This window comes from Macrotis lagotis, chromosome 6 (assembly GCF_037893015.1).
Source record: "Macrotis lagotis isolate mMagLag1 chromosome 6, bilby.v1.9.chrom.fasta, whole genome shotgun sequence".
Taxonomy (NCBI): domain Eukaryota; kingdom Metazoa; phylum Chordata; class Mammalia; order Peramelemorphia; family Peramelidae; genus Macrotis; species Macrotis lagotis.
Genome location: NC_133663.1, coordinates 129,823,698 through 129,844,810, shown reverse-complemented (window position 1 = coordinate 129,844,810; position 21,113 = coordinate 129,823,698).

Here is a 21,113-nt window from a genome sequence, read left to right as displayed (position 1 = left end):
TCTTATTTCAGAGTAACCTCTCCATTTGTGAGCAGAAAGAAAATCTGAATCGTTTCTGCATCATTTTGCTCCTTTCACATGTAAGAGGTTCACTTTAGGACTATACAAATTAAAAGTATATATAATTTCCCACAAGCAGATTACTTTTTACCTGCTCGATATTAATTCATTTCATGGTTTGGTACACCTTTCCTCCCTCTCTGTGAATCCTAGCAGTTGGAACTGTTGTTATGACAACATTAAAAAAAAACATTACCATAAAATGTGGTCCTGTAAAAATGCAGGATTTCCTGGTCTTTCTCTAACTGGAATAGGGCCAGTACAATTATTCTTCCAATGTTTTGATAAAACTGGAGTGATACTGAATAATTAATAATTATATTGTAAATATTTCCCCTAAAGAGTTTAAAAGGATGTATCCTTTTGCACATGAAGCGCTTTTACTTTTTACCTTTTGGTTTAGAAGCCACTATAAGTTAATAAGGTACAAAGAACCACAAGGAAAAAAAATATCCGAATGAGGGAAATTCAGATCTGATGAATGTTGAAAATAATATGCTTTGGTATTTCCTCTTTTACACTATGATCTGAAGTTAATAACAAATGGGATAGGATTTTAGAGAGGTAGTTTGGCTTTCCCCAAAAGTCTTGTTGTGGTCTGGAGATGATGATGTGTTTTTAAAAGCTATGCTAGTGGAATGTGAGACTTGTCAGATCTCATGGAACTGGAAGGACTGTGAGTGCAGGTCCAGCAATAGAGAGTATTTTTGTCATCCAAAGACTAGCACATTTAATTTTAGATAGATTCATTTTCAGAAGGCTGGTCACAAGGATTTTGGTAGATGTTTTTGCATAGAAATTCATAAAATCTCTTTATAAAGATCTGGAGGGATTGTGATCTATGTTATAGAGGAAGTATAATGATGAAATCACATCTTTTGAAATGTTGAAGTATTTGAACTTTGAAGTATGAATGTTGCTGGAAGTCTTTAAATAAGTACCATCTTCCTATGCTAATTGCAAACTTTTTCTTCATAAATACATATCTAAAAACTGTGGTGAAAAGAAAGTCCCTCCCCCTAATTATTAGAAGGCAGAAACAAATGGTATCAAATGACAACTACATGTGATATAGTTACTTGTCCTTTATTATTTTAGGCTGAACATGGAGGGTGTAATCTTAGCAGACTGAGTGGTAGAGGCTTTTTAAAAAAAAGTTTTGACTTTGGCAAGCCTTTAGGAGCAATGGAAACAAAAGAAAAAAACCTTAGTTCCTGTGTCAAAACAGACTTGCTAGATTGGATCAGTTGTCAAAGCCCCAAAATTCTGCCTGTTCACATCCATACCTCCCATTTCTTATTCCAACATCCTGGGGATTATTGCAAAGGTTTGTTAGTCTAACCTGTGGATAATTATGTGTTGAATTTCTTGCCAGAAAAGAAATCAATACCGTTTGTGTATTTACTCAATTAATTAATGAATTGATACATTTAGGAGTCATATTCTTTTCTAAAATAAAAATATCTGACTTTGTCTCAAAGAGGAACTCTTCATTACATGCTAAACAGACATGATAAATTGTAAGAACTGCTGTTACCTCATAAATAGTCTAGAAAATGCTTCATTGTTATTGCTATACTGAGTGTATCATACTCATTTATGACTGGGTTGATTCTTTGCTCTTATTTCAACTTTTCTTTGAATTTACTTTCTAAAGTTTTAAAATGAATAACTTAATTCCTTCATTATTGTGTTTCTTTTTCCAGATGTGAAATAGACTCAATAATATTAATTTTCCACGTGTCTAGAAAAGAATATAAGTTTATAAAGACTTTTCAAAATCTCAGATGAGAAGTCGTAATAAAAAAAGGTCAAAGTCAGGACATTTGGCAAGGATGGTGGAATGAAAAATGCTATATAGTTCCATTTCGATTTTATAATAAGATTTTGCCAAATAAAGTGCAGTAGTAGAATAAGAACAGCAATAATCATAGCAAAGAGTGAAGACATAAGAATCACAAGAAAAAATTGAAAGAAAAAAATGAAAAAATTAATAAATATAAAAAAGAATGTCCAATACATTGAACAAATAATATGACCTAAAAGAAATGGATGCAAAGTCATAAAAGAGAGGGATAATAATACAGTAGCAGACCCCCTAGAAATAGTTCCTATGCCTAGAAGAGTTGTAAGAATCCCATGGTTGTTTAAAAAAAATCAGTATCAGAATTAAAGATGAATGGAAGGATGAGAATTAAGATGGAAATCAGAAAGGACAAACAAGATAACAGATTAGAACAAGTGATGGAAAAAAATCTTTCTAAAATACTTACTTCTCAGAAAAAGAGATGATCAGATTTGACATTTAAAATGTAGACATGTAGAATAAATAATATTACAACAAAGTAAACAAAAGTCATATTAGAATTATAGCATATAATAAACCAGCTTGGGAATTATTAATCTCTCAGGAGAAAGCATAATATAACAAATCTGAATTTCTTACTTTTGTAAATAATCCAATATTTTGGTAGAGACCATGAAGATGGAATTTGAATCACTAGTAAGTTTGATTAATTAAGAAATGGAAAGGTATAGTAAAGGAATGAATTACATAAATAAAAGCATGCAAAAATTTTGGTGTAGTAAACCCAAAGAAATAAGATAATTTAGAAGAGAAACTTTGGTCAATAAGAATGAAAAATTGGAAAGCAATTTGGAAGAAAATAATTTTAGATCAGCAGCTTATACCACATTAAAAAACCACATTAAAAAACCTATACATTTTGGGGAGGCTAGGTGGCGCAGTGGATAGAGCACTGGCCCTGGAGTCAGGAGTACCTGAGTTCAAATCCTGCCTCAGATACTTAATAATTACCTAGCTGTGTGGCCTTGGTAAGCCACTTAACCCCATTGCCTTGCAAAAAAACTAAAAAAAAACCCTATACATTTCAAATGAATAAATGATATAGCTATGAAAAAGGACATTACGAGCAAATAAGAACATTATGGTTGATTTTATCTTTCACATTCCAATAAGGAACAGAAAATATTATAACTGTCAGTATATACAATTTTGATTATGTGAAGTTGAAAAGATATTTTCAAAAACAGAAAGTTGCATCTTTAAGATAGAAGCAAATTGGAGAATAGGGAAATAATTCTTTTTTAAATTTTTTTTGTTAATTTTTATTAAAGATATTATTTGAGATTTACAATTCCCCCCCCCCCCCAATCTTACTTCCCACTCCCAACCCCCCATGGAAAGCAATCTGTCAGTCTTTACTTTGTTTCCATGTTGTACCTTGATCCAAATTGGGTGTGATGAGAGAGAAATTATATCCTTAGAGAAGAGACAAGAATTCTAAGAGGTAACAAGATCAGACAATAAAATATCTGTTTTTTTCTAAATTGAAGGGAATAGTCCTTGAACTTTGTTCAAACTCCACAGCTCCTTATCTGGATACAGATGGCACTCTCCTTTGCAGACAGGCCAAAAGTGCTCCTGATTGTTGCACTGATGGAATGAGCAAATCCTTCAAGGCTGATCATCACTCCCATGTTGCTGTTAGGGTATACAGTGTTTTTCTGGTTCTGCTCATCTCACTCAGCATCAGTTCATGCAAATCCCTCCAGGCTTCCCTGAAATCCCATCCCTCCTGTTTTCTAGTAGAACAATAGTAGTCCATGACATACATATACCACAGTTTGCTAATCTATTTCCCAATTGAAGGACATTCACTTGATTTCCAATTCTTTGAAACCACAAACAGGGCTGCTATAAATGTTTTTGGTTTTTTTTGCAAGGCAGATGGGGTTAAGTGGCTTTCCCAAAGCCACACAGCTAGGTAATTATCAAGTGTCTGAGACCGGATTTGATCCCAGGTACTCCTGACTCCAGGGCCTGCTTTATCCACTGTGCCACCTAGCTGCCGCTATAAATATTTTTGTACAAGTAATGTTTTTACCATTTTTTTCAGCTCTTCAGGATATAGACCCAGTAGTGGTATTGCTGGGTCAAAGGGTATGCACACTTTTGTTGCCCTTTGGGCATAGTTCCAAATAGCTCTCCAGAAAGGTTGGATGAGTTCACAGCTCCACCAACAGTGTAATAGTGTCCCAGATTTCTGATATCCCTTCCAACAATGATCATTATCCTTTCTGGTCATATTGGCTAATCTGAGAGCTGCGAGGTGGTACCTCTGAGAAGCTTTAATTTGCATTTCTCTAATAATTAATGATTTAGAGCATTTTTTTCATATGGCTATGGATTGCTTTGATCTCCTCATCTTTGATCTCCCATCTCCTTATCTGTGCAAAAGTTTTTTAATTTAATGTAATTGAAATCATCTAATTGGTTTTTGGTGACGTTCTCTAACTCTTCCTTAGTCATAAACTGCTCCCCTTTCCATAGATCTGACAGGTAAACTAGTCCTTGGTCTTCTAATTTGGTTATAGTATTGTTTTTTATGTCTAAGTACTGTAACCATTTGGATCTTATCTTGGTAAAGGGTGTTAGGTGCTAGTCTAATCTAAGTTTCTTCCACACTAACTTCCAATTATCCAAGCAGTTTTTATCAAAGAGGGAGTTTTTATCCCAATGGCTGGACTCTTTGGGTTTATCAAACAGCAGATAACTATAATCATCTCCTGCTTTTACAACCTAGTCTATTCCACTGGTCCACCACTCTATTTCTTAGCCAATACCAAGCAGTTTTGATGACTGATGCTTTATAATATAATTTTAGATCAGGTAGGGCTAAGCCACCTTCTTTTGCACTTTTTTTCATTAAACTCCTGGCAATTCTTGACTTTATTTCTCCATATGAATTTACTTACAATTTTTTCTAACTCATTAAAGTATTTTTTTTGGAATTTTGATTAGTAGGGCACTAAACAGATAGTTTAGTTTTGGTAGAATTGTCATTTTTATTATATTAGCTCTACCCATAAGTAGTTGATATTTGGCCAGTTATTTAAATCTGATTTAATTTGTGTGAGAAGTGTTTTATAATTGTTTTCAAAAAGATTCTGAGTCTGTCTTGGTAAATAGACTCCCAAGTATTTTATATTGTCTGAGGTTACTTTGGATGGGATTTCTCTTTCTAGCTTTTCCTGCTGTATCTTGCTAGACATATATAGAAAAGTTGAGGATTTATGAGGGCTTATTTTACAACCTGCAATTTTGCTAAAATTACTAATTGTTTCCAGTAGTTTTTTGGATGATTCCTTGGGATTCTCTAGGTAGACCATCATGTCATCTGCAAAGAGTGAGAGTATTATCTCTTCCTTCCCAATTCTAATTCCTTCAATTTCTTTTTTTTCTCTAATTGCTGATGCTAACATTTCTAATACAGTATTGAATAGTAGTGGTGATAATGGGCTCCCTTGTTTCATCCCTGATCTTATTGGGAATGCCTCTAGCCTCTCCCCATTGAATATAATGCTTGTTGATGGTTTCAGATAGATACTGCTAATTATTTTAAGGAACAGTCCATTTATTCCTACCCTCTCTAGTATTTTTAATAGGAATGGATGCTGTAATTTGTCAAAAGCTTTTCCCACATTTATTGATATGATCATATGATTTCTGATAGGTTTATTGTTGATATAATTGAGTATACTAACAGTATAATATTGAACCAACCCTGAATTCCTGGAATAAATCCTACTTGATCATAATGTATTATCCTGGTGATAACTTGTAATCATTTTGCTAAGATTTTATTTAAGAGATTTGCATCTATATTCATCAGGGAAATAGGTATATAATTTTCTTTCTCTGTTGTAACTCTTCCTGGTTTAGGTAACAGCACCATATTGGTTTCATAGAAAGAGTTAGGCAGAGTTACATCTGCCTATTTTTCCAAAGAGTTTATATAGAATTGGTACCAATTGTTCCTTAAATGTTTGGTAGAATTCCCTTGTGAATCCATCAGGTCCTGGAGATTTGTTTTTTAGGGAGTTCAATGATGGCTTGTTGAATTTCTTTTTTTGAGATAGGGTTGTTTAGGTATTTAATCTCTTCTTCATTTAACCTGGGCAACTTCTATTTTTTTTCTATTTTTTTCAAGGCAAAGGGGGTTAAATGGCTTGCCCAAGGCCACACAGCTAGGTAATTATTAAGTGTTTGAGACCGGATTTGAACCCAGTTACTCCTGACTCCAAGGCCAGTGCTTTATCCACTGCGCCACCTAGCCACCCCCGGCAACTTATATTTTTGTAAATATTTATCCATTTCACTTAGATTATCAAATTTATTGGCATATAGTTGGGCAAAATAATTTTGAATCATTACTTTAATTTCCTCCTCATTGGTGGTGAGTTCACCTTTTTCATTTATGATACTAGCAATTTGGTTTTCTTCTTTCTTTTTTTAATCAAATTGACCAGAGGTTTATCAATTTTATTGTTTTTTTCATAATACCAACTTTTGGTTTTATTTATTAATTCAATAGTTTTTTTTTGCTTTTGCTTTTATTAATTTCTCCTTTAGTGTTTAGAATTTCTAATTTGGTATTTAATTGGGGATTTTTGATTTGTTCTTTCTCTAATTTTTTTAGTTGCATGTTTAGTTCATTGGTTTCCTCTTTCTCCAATTTATTCATGTAAGCATTTAGAGCTATAATATATCCCCTGAGAGTCACTTTGAATGAATCCCATAAGTTTTGGTATGTTGTTTCATTATTATCATTATCTAGGATAAAACGGTTAATTCTTTCTATAATTTGTTTTTTGGTCCACTTATTTTTTAAAATGAGGTTATTCATTTTCCAATTTGTTCTGGGTCTATATATCCTTGGACCAGTATTGCATATGACTTTTATTGCATTGTGATCTGAGAAAGATGTATTCACTATTTCTGCTTTTTTTGCAGTTGATCATTAGGTTTTTATGTCCTAGTACATGGTCAGTTTTTTTTATAAGTTCCATGTACTGCAGAGAAAAAGGTATATTCCTTTCTATCCCTGTATAGTTTCCTCCATAAATCTACCATATCTACTTTTTCTAACAATCTATTTACCTCCTTAACTTCTTTCTTCTTTCTTGTTTATTTTATGATTTGATTTAACTAGATCTAATAGTGGGAGGTTGAGGTCTACCACTAATAGAGTTTTGCTGTCTATGTCTTCCTGTAGTTCTTTCAGCTTCTCCTCTAAGAATTTGGGTCCCACTGGATGTGTGTGTGTATATATATATATATATATATATATATATATATATATATATATATACATATATAAATAAATATATATTCAGTATTGAAATGACTTTATTATCTATGGTACCTTTTAGGAGGATAAAGTTTCCTTCCTTATCTCTTTTAATGCTATCTATTTCTGCTGCTGCTTTGTCTGACATAAGGATTGCTACCCCTGCTTTTTTTACTTCAGCTGAAGCAAAATATATTTTGCTCCAACCTTTTACCTTTACTCTATATGTATCTCTCTGCTTCAAATGAGTTTCTTGTAAGCAGCATATTGTAGGATTCTGTTTTTTTAATCCACTCTGCTGTTTGCTTACGTTTTAAGAGAGAGTTCATCCCATTCACATTCAAGGTTATGATTACTAATTCTTTATTGCTCTCTGTGCTATCTTCTTACTGTTTGTATTTTTCCCCCTTTCCCCCTTTATCCATATTCCCCAGTATTTTGTTTCTGAATACCACCCCCTTCAGTGTGTTTGCCCTCCTATATCACCCCTCCCCTTTCTTTCCCCTTTCCCTTTTTCCCTTTTCCATTCCCTTCCTTTTATTTCCCCTGTCCCCCCACTCCCCTTCCCATTCTCTGTGCCCCCCTCCCCTTTTCCCCTCTTAATACTTGAAAGGTTACATGTTTTATAAGTTAACTGAGCATGTGTAGGTTTACTTTAAGCCAAGTCTGATGAGAAGAAGATTCAGGTGTTTCTCATCTGCTCCCTTCTTCCCCTCTATTACCATAGATTTTTTTGTACCTCTTAGTGTAATGAGATTTACCCCATTCAATCCCCTCCCTCCTCCTGTCTCTTTCCTGTCCCCCCTTTTTAAGGAGGTAGTGTTTTTTAGATCATTCTATCTAAGTCATAAAAAATTCTGAGTGTCTGTCCCTTCTAGTTCAATATATTCTATCGAATAAAGTCAAAATTCCTGAGAGTTATTAGAGTCTTTCTCCCAAGTGGGGTTAAAGTCAGTTACATCTCATTAGATAGCAGTCTCATGGATAGGTCATGAATGTCCATCATTTCTGGCTAGGTATATTCTCTCTGTTAAAGTTACAATTCTCAAGATGTATGAGAATCTTTTTTCCCCAATGCTGGGATATAGGCAGTTTCAACTTACTGTATAGCATTTTTTTCCTTTTAGACCCCCCTTTTTATTAACCTTTTCATGTGTCTCTTGAACCTCCTGTTTGATGTCCAAATTTTCTGTTTAGCTCTGGTCTTTTCATCAGAAATTTTTGCAATTCTTCCATTTTGTTAAATGTCTCTCTTTTTCTCTGGAAGAGAAGGCTCAGCTTCACAGGAAAGTAGATTCTTGGCTGCATTCCAAGCTCCCTTGCTCTTTGAAATATCTCATTCCAGACCCTTCGGTCCCTTAATGTTGATGCAGCCAGGTCCTGAGTGATCCTTCCTGTGGCTCCTTGATATTTAAATTGTTTCTTTCTGGCTGTTTGCAGGATTTTCTCTTTTATCTGATAGTTCTGGAGTTTGGCCACAACATTCCTTGGTGTTTTCATTTTAGGATCTTTTTCTGGTGGGGATCGATATACTCTTTCAATAACTACTTTGCCCTCCGATTCCATGATATCAGGCCAGGTTTCCATCACTAGATCCTCTAATATTAAGTCCAGGCTTTTTTTTTCCCTTCAGTGTTTTCAGGAAGTCCTATAATTTTCAGGTTGCCCCTCCTCGATCTATTCTCGAGGTAAGTGGTGTTGTTGATGAGGTATTTTACATTTTCTTCTATTTTTTTTTCTATTTTTTGATTTTTGTTTAACTGACTCTTACTCTCTCATGGAGTCATTAGTTTCTGTAGACTCCATTTTTTTGCGGGGGGAGGAGTTTTCTTCATTAACCTTTTGCAACTCCTTTTCCAATTGGTCAATTCTACTTTTGAAAGAGCTTTCAATTTGACCAATTGAGGTTTTGAGTGAATTATTTTCTTTTTTGCATATTGAGGATCTGAGAGAATTATTCTCATTTTGTAATTGTCCAATTGATGATCTGAGAGATTTATTCTCCTTTTGTATTTGTCCAATTGTACTTTCTAAGGTTTTGTTTTCTTGTTGCAAGGTATTAATTGTCTCTCCCAAATTTTTAACCTCCTTCCTTATTTTTTCAAGGAAGTCTTTCTGTACTGGAGACCAGGTCATATTCTCCTCAGAGGTTCCAGGTCTCTCTGAATTACCAAGAATTTTTATATGGACCCACCTTTCTGCTGACCTTTCTTCATTTTGCTAGGACCTTGAGTTGGGGAGGGGCTGGTTCCTAGGGGCTTGGGATCACTAGTGGCTTTACTCACTGAATGCAGTTTCTCTGGCTGGCCAGTAGGAGGTGCTGGTTGCTTTCTCTGGAGTGTCTGTGACCTTGACTGAGGCCTTCTCCGTTTGCTGGAAGGGAGGGGTTGGAACAATTGAATTCTTTTGCCTTCAATCAAAGGTGCTATTTACCCTGGCCTGAGGTCATTTGTCAGCTGGGCTAGTTCTTCTGCTCACTCACCTGGGCCTGAGGCAGAAGTAGTTTGCATTTGTTTGTTCAGGAAGAGGTCTGAGCTGTAATGGGACTCTGAGTTCCTCAGACCAGAGGAGCTCAGGGATGATGTCTGCAGCTCTCCTGCTCTGGAACTCTCCCCCCAGCCCTGTCCGCAAGCTCCCGGGGGACTGCACCAACACCAGTGCCTCTACTCCCTAGTTGACTTAAGCCCCTGCAGTCTGGCCCCACTGCTAATCCAGCAGGTCCAGCTTTCTGGCCCTCAGACTCCAGGTTCCAATTCAGCTGTTAATCTGGTTGATTTGGGGCTGATCCTCCCTCTGAGCCCAGACTCACCGGCCCAAATTCATCCAGCGCTGCTGGGGGAGACAAATCTGTTCTCTCTCCTGGCTTTTCTCTCTGGGTTTTGTGGGTCGGACTTTTTTTAAGAGGTTTGTTTCATGTGATAGATGGGGAAGAGATCAGGAGACTTTAGAACTGTGCCTGTCTTCTCTCTGCCATCTTGGCCAGAAGTTGAGGAAAATAATTCTTATATCAAAGATCTCTAATAAAAGTCTCACATTCAAAACCTGCAGGTGATAGACAAAAGTTTGCAAGAAAAGGCATTTCTCATTGATATGTAGTTAAATTTCCTATTGATAGTCAAAAGATATGAAAAGTTTTCAATTCAGTTTCTGATTCAACATGCATCATCACCTATTATACAGCAAAAATTGTGTGAGGTGTTGTAATTGAAAAAACAAACATAAAGGCAATTTCTACCCTCAAGAAACTTAAATTCTACTAGTAAAAAATCACAAGTATATATTGATGAACTTTTTAGAATGTATAAAACTAATTTGAGAGAGTAAGGAGGAGAATACTAACAACTGGGGGGTATCAGGACAGGCTTAGTATAAGAATTTGATATACTTTTAAGAAAACTAGGATTTTAGGAAGTAGAGATGAGGAGGGAGAGCATTTCCTACATGGAAGACTGCCTGTTTAAAGGCACACAGATGAGAAATTTGTATGGGACAGGTGTGTGTGTTTGTGTGTGTGTGTGTGTGTGTGTGTGTGTGTGTGTGTGTATGTGTGTGTATGTGTGTGTATGTGTAGTAATATGAACTGGAAAGATAGGTTCAAGCCAGAATGTGAAGCTTCTGGATATCCTCAACTCACAATAAATAGTTAGGTATACGATCTGAAGTCATTCCTAATGATTAATTTTTTCTTCTTGATTTTAAACATGCCATAATCAAACTGTGGTGACTGTATAAGGATCATATTTTGATCCTTCTAAGTTGCAATATCTCATCTAAATCTCATGTTATCCTGCTATTTCCAGAAAGATTGGAAATAGACCATGTTCATCATTATAGACCATTTTGTAAGCTATAACAATATATGAGAATGAAATCATTTGGTAACATAATCGCATTTAATACATTGACCTGATCATTGTCTGAATCTGTGCAATACAAGCTATGGTAGGGACCTGGAATGAGAACAATTAGACTAGATAATTTATTTCTCCTACTCCCCAACTTTTCTCAATTCATTCTGGCACTTATGTCACTCTCAATGACTAAATTAACCAAGCAATTCTCAGATTTCTACCTCATTCTGAGTTTTGTAGAAAAGCATTGACTCATTGACTTCTTTCACCAGAACTGTATTCCTCAGTTCAACCATACTAGAATCAATTTAAGGTTGGTGTTTGGAAATGTATTATTCACTGAACAGTAATGTCAATGGCAAGTTTCATGGTCCAACCCTAAAACTGTTCACTGTACTGAAAATGGGCCCCATGGGGTTCTAACCTTTATTTCCATATGAACTTTTTGCTATACTATATAATGAGAATTGCTGCAACCAGAATGATAGATCTTAGTATTTATACATTTATGTTTCAAAAGTTAACCCAAAGGAACAAAAAGCAAAGGCAATTGAATTAATATTTATTCAAAAAATTTTTTTCTTATGTGCTGGATGTTTTTGTAAAACTTTCTTAGAAAGTCATAATCATTAGGTATAGTAACACTAATGGCAATTGTAAGCCTAGCTAGGGTAATTCAGGGCAGACTCCAATTGCCTCTTGAACCATTTTTATTGGAATAAAATTACTATGAATTAAATTAAAATATATTTTATTTATTTTAATCAGCCAGGATCTAATTTCTAACCCTCCCACTCAAATCCCACATGAGAAAAACATATTTCAAATATGTATAGTTCATCAAATTTCTACGTTTGTCAAGTCCTTCAAAATTTCCCTTTATACTTTTTTAGTCCTTCTCTAACAGCAAGTAGATATAATATTTTATTATTCATCCTCTAGATTAATATAGAGATAAATATTATATACCAAAAATTGTGTGAGTGTTGTAAATACAAAAACAAACAAAAAAGACATTTTCTATCTTCAAGAAACTTAAATTCTACTATTATAAAATCACAAGCATATTGATGAATTTTTTAGCAATAATAATATACAGATATATATCAATATGAAGACAAAAGTTCTGCACAAAAGTATTACATTGCATTTATATATAATCACAACTTTTAAAATCATCTCCTAATTTATGGGAGCTCTCCCAGATTCCTATCTTTTGCTACCTAAAAAAGTTTTTCTACAGCTCTCATCTTTTCATCAGGAATGCTTGGAAGTCCTCTTCTTCATTAAAGGTATATTTCCTCCCCGTACTATTATACCCATTTTTGTTGGGTAAGTTTTTCTTGTCCATAAGCCCATACTTTTGTCATCTCGAATATCATATTTCAAATTGTTCATTCCTTTATAATGATGCCTGCTAGATAATTTGTGTGATCCTGACAGGGTCTCTTCATTAATTTTTTTTTTGGGCTACTTGCAGAATTTTTTCTTTTGTCTTGGAAGCTAAGAATTTTGGCTATAATGTTTTCTGAGGGTTTTCATTTTGGAATTTCTTTCTAGAAGTGACCAATGGATCCTTATTATTTCTACTTTGTCTTCTGATTTGAGAGATCTGACCTGCTATCTTTAAAAATTTTTTGAAACAGAATATCTAGATTTTTTGTAATGATATTTAGATAGTACAGTGAATTTTAAAGTTTTTTCTCTTTGATTTGTTTTACAGTTTATTTGTTTTTGTATTTTTCTTTTGACTTTATTTTAATATTTCTTGTTGCTTTATGAAGTCACTGGCTTCCATTTGATCCATTCAAATTTTCAGTTTTTGGCTTCGGTAAGGTCTTGTACTTCTTACATCAAGGTCTCAATTCCCTCTCCAGTCTTTTTTAGTTGCATTTGTTTTCCATTTTTCCCTCAAGTACTCAAATTCTACTCATAAAAAAGCTTTTAAACTTTTTATCTTTTAAAAATTTTATTTCAATTTTTTATTTTATTTTTCTAATTAACAATTTCAACCATTTGTTTTTTTTTAATTTTGAATTGTAAATTCTGTCTTTTCCTCCCTTTTTACCCCCATCCCTGAGATGGCAAGCAATTTGATAAAGATTATGCATATGTAGTTAAGCAAAACATTTCTGTATTAGTCATGTAGGTTAAGAAAACAAAGACAAAAACACAGAGTAAAGATTAATGTGCTTTGATTTGCATACAGATTGCAGTCATTTCTCTGTAGTTAGATAACATTTTTCTTTGTAAGCCCTTTTCATTTGTCTTGCATCCTTATATTGCTCAGAATAACTAAATCATTCCCAGTTGTTAATTGTACAATATTGCTGATTCTGTATAGAGTATTCTCCTGGTTCTGCTCATTTCACTTTGCATTAGTTCATGATTTCTTCATCTGAAAACTGCCTGTTCATATTCTTTGATTAACTCTTTAAAAAAAATACAAATATATGCTTTATTTCTTCCAAGAATTCTAGTTGAGTTTATGTTCAACTTTGTGTTTTTCTCTGAGGCTTTGCTTATAGATTTTTTTAGTCATTCTTTTCTTTTGTGTTTGTATCTTGAGCACTGTGTGATAGTCTGAGTTAGTCCCTTTCCCTGTTTTCTTGGGTGAATTGGGTGTTATATTTTTCCAGGATCTCAGGGACAAACTGGAGACTTGCTAACTTACAGTCTTCCCAAAGAGGTCTGATTCTGGGCAAGGTCTAATTGCTACTCTCCATTGTTTGAGCTCTGCAAGTTTCTGGCCCGGGTTTGGTTTGGTTCAGGAATAGGGTTCTTCTAGGCTCCATCCATATCAACTAGGAAAGTTCTATTGGTTCAAAATGGCAAAGTTGTAGTGCCCTCAACCCTCACTTTGATCTGAGTTTCTTGCCATGGTTATTTTTCTGCAGGTTAGTTGTTTGAAATGAGACCCTGCTCTTAAGATTAGGGACTGAACTATGTCACTGTGGCAGCAGGGTTCTATTCATTTGTTTCTAGATATACAACCCAGAGCCTTTCTACTTGGCCAAGGCAGCTCCATTTTAATGTTTTGCCCCTGGATCTGTGACCTAGGATAACTTAGTGAACTTCAAAGATGCCATTTGGTACCTATCCTTATCACAGTGTCTTATAAGTCTGAAGTTGTCTTAATATGAGTCTGGGACCCTGTTTTTGTTGTTGCCTCTCCTTGGTTGCTGGAGCATGTAATGTGTGTTATTGCCCTAACCTCATCCCCAGTATCTGCAAATGTCTCTATATATTTATATTTATATATTTATAAAGTCAAACAAAGGACTCACTGTAATTTTTTTTTTGAGATTTTTTTCAGATTCACTAAGATCAATCTCAATATTTTATTGATCTGGTTAAAGGATATCAACTGCATTATTTCCTTCTGTTCTGCCATCTTGCTTCCACCCAATGGATTAAAATTTCAGATGCTATAGGATAATGTAGTAGATAAACAGAAGATCTGAAATCAGAGACTTTTCAAATTTGAACTCTGTTACTTATTGTTCGTTTGATTTTGAATTAATCATTTAACTTCTTTAGATCTCAGTTTCTTGATCTGTAAAATGAGACAGACTAGATAATTATTAAGGTCTCATTTAGCTCAAAATCCTGTGACCTTGTATCTGCATTGAGATTTGAAAGGTGTCACATTCTTATGCAATCTGAAAAAATGAAATGAATATTTCAGATTGTAATGATTAACACACCACCAAAATGATAAGAGAACTAATGTTTCTATCCTTTTAGGAATTCAATAGTAATCTTGTCACTCTGGATTAAAATTGCAAAGGCAAGTGTTAGAAAAATGTGCAATTTCTTCAGGAAATGCAAAAGAACCTTAAAACAAAAGAAAAAATTCCCAAACCAACTTGAAGAATGTTAATTACTTTGGTTTCAAATTAAGTTTCTTGTGCTTCTCCCTTCACCCCCCCCCTTTTGTTTGCTTGTTTTGTTTGGGGAGTTCTATTCTCTTCTCAACAAAATGAAAGCTGAGCTTTCTTAGTAAGTAAGCTTGATATATGCATATAATAGATGGAAATGGTTTCAAGAAAGCCATTAAAAACAAATAGATCTATAATCCACCAGCAAGAAAATATACAGTAGATAGAAATATTTCCTTCTATAGGGATAGAGGCAAAACATTGTCATAACTTATACTTTATTCAAGATAGTAAAGAAAAATAGAGCTTCCTTTTCTCTGCTTTTATGCACAACTGATTCTGCTGAGGAGTGAAGTGCTTTCCAGGTATTGATTTTCTGTTGAAATGTAAATCTGCAAGAAACTGCCCAAATGGATGGGTAAAGAGGGGCTCACCTTATTTTAAGCAGCCTGCTTATTGTGGTTCAGGGAAACTTCAGGACATTCTGACAGTGGGTACCTTCATCAGAGAAAGAAGTCTATTTGAATTTGATGGACTGAGTTTGTGCAAAAAGATGAGAAGGAGGATGGAAAGGAGATGGGGGAAAGGTATGCATGTTAGATTAGTTAGGATATTGTTCTTCCAATCAGCCATTTATGATATCTGGATATCACAGCAGGATTGCTTAGACACTGAACATAGCAATCTATAGAAATTATTGTGATGACATTGGTAGTGTTTGCAAGGTCATTCTGAACATAAAGACAAAGATTACCCTTTTTCAGCAACTATTCTCCACTATATTATGAGTGGTCATTATCTTAGAGACTCAAAAGATTTATAATTTAGAGAAACCTTAGTAATCATCCAGTTTTCTTCTCTCATTTTAATGGAAAAGGAAAATGAAGTGACTTCCTCAGTGTCACACAACTAATAGATGTAGGAGCAAAGATTATTTTACTATAGGCGAATAAGTGTACATATGTGTACCTTTGAACTTCCAGTTTGACTTGAAATTCTAGGAGTCCAATGAGTAGAAGAGGATATGAATTTGACCTTTTAAATCAAAAGAATATTTTTTGATAAAATGTCTAGCCTATAAACTTTCATTTGATAGATGAGGAAACTGAGACCCATAAAAATGTAATAATTTACTGAAGGTCATGCAGGTAGTAAATGGAATAAATGGAATTTAAATCCAAGATCTCTAACTCTAAATTTTGTGCTCTTTTTACATCATCATACTGCATCTCCTCAAATTTTTTTGACTAAAGTGAGGGGCTCATGAAGGGAACTGCCTGAGAAATTTGCTGAACTTAAACGATGATATGCTTTTCTTTTGGATAGGGAAAGTTTGCGGCTCTCCATTTTTGTAGTGCATGAAAGTATTTTTTGCCATCTCCTAAAAGATGCTTTTTGTTAATAGGACTTCCTCTCTTCCTCCAAGATGAACTGGCTTGCTACTGTTGTTCTAAAATGAATTATTTTCAGAGGAACTACAAAATTTTGAGTTGACCTATAAAAAAGAACTTTGAAGTTCTTTGGTTCTTCACCTTTGCTTTTGCCCAAGTCCTGAGGAAAGAGTAATACTAAGTGTGCTTCCCTGCTGGGGGATATCCAAATCACAGGAAAGTTTGGAAGACTTTTGGATCTTGTGGAAACTGGGGCACATCATAAAGAAGGGAGAATTATGTTTATTGTTTAAGGATTACTGCTAACCTTTCATGTGATTTCTGCATTTTTATATGGTTTTGTGAGTCTATGGCATTTTCTGAGGACTTAATAGTTTCCTGTGCCCAGTCTATGTATTGGTAACTTGAATACTTTATGGTATCAGAGAAACATTTTCATACATCTCTGTGAAGACATATATGAAAGTTATATTTAAAAAAACTTCTTAGAAGAAGCTCTGAATGTTAACATAATGAACCAAAGATATACTGACTTGTAGATCATCCTTTACAATTGGTTCTGGTTCATAAAAACTACAAGCTATTTAAGGTATGAGGACATGTATTAAATATACATATACATGCATACATACATGTATGTGTAATTTGAAGCAAGCCTCACTATTCCTTTTGGAAACTATGTTTACCCAAAGCCGTGAAGATTAGAACATTTTATGAGATGAAATAAATCAATATGAAAACCTGGGAAGAGTCACTATTTTATATGCCTCTAATAGCTTTGAGTCAAACTGACAGAAGATGGGATGATTCTAGAAGAAACGTTTTTATATTTTTATAATAAAATTTTATTTTGCAGTAATAATCTTATAAAAATAAGCTCTGAGCTTAAACGAATTTGTTAATAGCTAAAGTCTCTTGTGCTTAATTTAAAGGGGGGATACATGAATATTTTCTTCTGACTTTCATTATTCTTCTTTTAGGTAATCTCGCTCATCATTATTATTTGGACATGTTGATCTTGGGTGATCTTTTTTTTGAAAAAGAAGCTAAGTTAACAAAAGAGACTTGCAACTCCTAGCTTTATTGATGATTTGAAAAGCCTATAGATGTTCAGAGAACATGTTCAGAGAACATTTTTAGCTCTACCTGAAGAAGGCCTTGAAGGCTTGTAGAATTGTTTGCGAGAATTCAGAAATAGATATTGCTGGTTGAATAGGTATTTTGTGCCAGCTGAAGTGCTGCCCATGATTGCTGCCTGTCTGTCTATATTCTTGAAACCTTATCTTCTATTCTTCCCATTCATATACTTTGTTCTCTGCCCAGCATGGACTGCTTGCTTTCTCCCATATAGATTTTCTAGTCTCTCGCCTTTCTTCACTCTGTTCTTCATTGCCAGACTAACCTTTCTCTTTCCTCTCCACCTGTTGAATTTCCATCCAGTTCAATTGCTATTTCCTCCATAGAATCTTTACTGATCCACCATTCTGTTTTGGACAGGACTCATTTTTTCTTAAATCTCTTTCATATTCCTGCCATGTATTTATTCAGAGATCCTATGACTATAGAATAACAGAGGATTGGGAGAAACTTTAGAAGTCACTGGCATTCAATTCCCTCATTTTACAAATAAGAACACTGAGACACAGAGATGTGGAGCCATTTAAGATCACACAGTTGCAAATATCTGAGGCAGGACTTGAAAATGTGTCTTTTTTGACTCCAAATCCAGTGTCCTCTCTACCATTCCATGTTACCTTTGTGAAAAAGCATATTTCATGAGTATGTATGTATGATCTACAATAACACATTGTCCTTCCTGTGGGGATAGGGGCTGCATCTTATCTATCTGTAGGTATTTAATAAAAGTTCTTCACTTTGGTCCTCATATTCTCAAGTCTTATGCTATGCTAACAATGCAGGGTGGGATGAGGGTTTGGGGCTAGAAAGAGCTATTGTTATGCTAGGGACAAAAATCTGACCTGGGGAAAGCTCAAGAGCCCTTTGTGAAAAGAACCTGGTGAAGTAAATGGGTATTGTGAAGATAGTTGAGAAAATCAGTTCAGTCATCTCTTCATGTATTCCAAAAAAGTCATCAAACATTTCCTCTGCCAAAGTGATTCAATGACTGCTAAGATAAGCAAAGGAGATAAATACTTCTTAGACTTTGAGTAAGCTGACCAAAAAAAGTCAATATTCATTAAACTATTGAATAATAAGATAACTTTAAAATAAATCAACCAATAGAAGTTGGGGAAGTTGGGTTCTGGTTTAGCATGAGGTCCTCTGGAGTCATCAAGATATCCCTGGCCTCCTGAAAAAAGATCTCAGTACCTGACTATATTCACCTTATTGAATAAATAATAATTATTATTAATTAAGGCTTACCTTGCCACTGAACCTCTTCTTGCCTCCTCCTACAAAGCCTTAATCTGTTTTCCCCTAAATTTATTCATTTGCCTAAAAGTCTTAATCTTCTCTACAACAAAGTTCTCTAAGAGTTGGGATTTACTTTTTGTTTGGGACTTGGTCAGGGGGAAATTTGTTAAAAAACATGCTTTCCATGGGTTGGCTAGGTGGTGCAGTGGATAAAGCACTGGCCGTGGAGTCAGGAGTACCTGGGTTCAAATCTGGTCTCAAACACTTAATAATTACCTAGCTGTGTGGCCACTTAACCCCATTTGCCTTGCAAAAACCTAAAAAAAATGCTTTCCAGTAATACATATCTGCAGCTATTCTAGGGGAGAGAGTTAATTAAGGTGGATCACCAAGAGGTTGAGAGACTAGGCCAGGTTTACAAGACAAGATAGTTGGAACTTGTAACTTTCCTGACTCAAAGGCATTTTACTGTCCCATATTATCTTTTATTCATCTTTCCATCTCCTGCAGTGCTCTGTCCATCACATATACTCAATATATATTTGTTGAATTAGTGATGGAGAGAACCAGGCTATCACTCAGGAAACAGTGCTGCATATAAATTACATTTATCCAGTTTTTCAGTTGGTTTTTTTTTTTTTTTTGTTTCCAATGTAAATTTGCAAATTGCATTAGCAAGCAAATCAGTCTAAAACCTGAGTCTGTGCATGGTTATACTTGGTGCCAGCCAGGCTGAGGGCACAGACTGTCCCCGAACACCTCAGCACCCCTGCAGCTGTAGTTGTCTCCTGCGGTAACTCCACATGAAGATCTGCTCCTGCCTTCTTCATCTCTATTTCTTTCTACTGATTTCTAATCCAATGGAAATTATCTTAGATTGTATAGCTCTTTAATAATAAATCATTTTTATATATCATTTGAAGATCTACAAAGCTTTTCTTACTCTGTTCCAACTCCCAGATATGTTATATATACTATTAGACTCAAAAGTAGATATTTTTTAGTAACTACTATGTAAGAAAGGCAGTACAACAGTTATTATTTCTATTTTGGATAAGAGGAAACTGAGACTGAAAACAAGCACCAAGGTCATATAGCTAATAAGTTGTAGAGATGAATTTTATATCTTAAATCTAGAGTTCTTATTATTACTGAGAATAATGAAGCTTATCTTTCACATGTTGTATGGCAGTACCATGTATGGCTTGAAGGGAAGCAGAATAACCTCTTCTTTTTCACCCTTTTGCAAAGATTTTATTTTCTGCCATGATATGAAGCAGGAGATTGGGACCAGAAACTTGACCACTCAACTCTTTTTAGAAAGAAGGCATACTGTTTTTCCTTCTGCTATATGAAATGATTTGGGATCTAACATTCTTTTTTGATTCTGGAAGTCAAAGACCTTGGAAGTGACTGTTGAACCCAAAGAGACTGAAGATCTTGAACAAGCTGAAGACTCTAAGAGACAAAGAAACTGAAGGGACTAGAGCTCTCCTCTCTTCCACTCTTGCTAACTCTATCTTACATCTCATTTAGGTGCAGGACATTGATCCCCACCAGTGAGGAGAAAGTATCATATCAATGGACTTTGGGATACAATTTACATTTGTGTGCTACCTCAGTTATCTCATTTAGTTCTTAAACAATCCATTGGGATAAGAATGGTAAGGATTATGATCATTTTACAGTTGAGGAAATTTAGTCTTACATTAAATGACTGTCCAAAGTTGCAGAGTCAAGACTCTAATCCAAATCTTCTAACTTTAAGTCTAAGGTCCTATACACTGCCCATCCCACTTCTCCTGGGGTCTTACTGATGTTGCCAAAAGGAGGCATATAGAGATAAATGGTATGGTGGACAGAATTTTGGGTCTGGAATCAGTAAGATATGTGTTCTAATCCTGCCTCTGAAACTTACTAGCTGTGTGACCCAGGGCAAGTCACTCAATCCTGTTTGCCTCAGTGTCCTCATCTCTAAAATGAACTGGGAAAAAATTGGCAAATTATTTCAGCATTTTTGCCAAGAAAACCACAAATGGGGTCATGAAGAGTTAGATGTAACTGAACAACAAAAGAGAGGTAATAAGACTTTTGGTACTTTTTTGTTCTCTTAGTCATTCCAAATTTCTAGTTTTTGAAAAAAAAATGAATTCCCCAGCTTTTCACATGGCATAAAGTTTATGGTTGTTCAGTCATGTACAACTTTTACTGACCCCATTATAGAGTTCACTGACTAGTAAAAATCTCTTTGTATATGATTGAAAAGGCTGAAATCATAAGCAACTGAAGAAAAGACAAATACTGCATCAATACTGATGCCTATGTAAAAAAAGCATCTCATTAAATTATGTGCTTGAAGGGTTGGCTAGGTGGCGTAGTGGATAAAGCACCAGCCCTGGA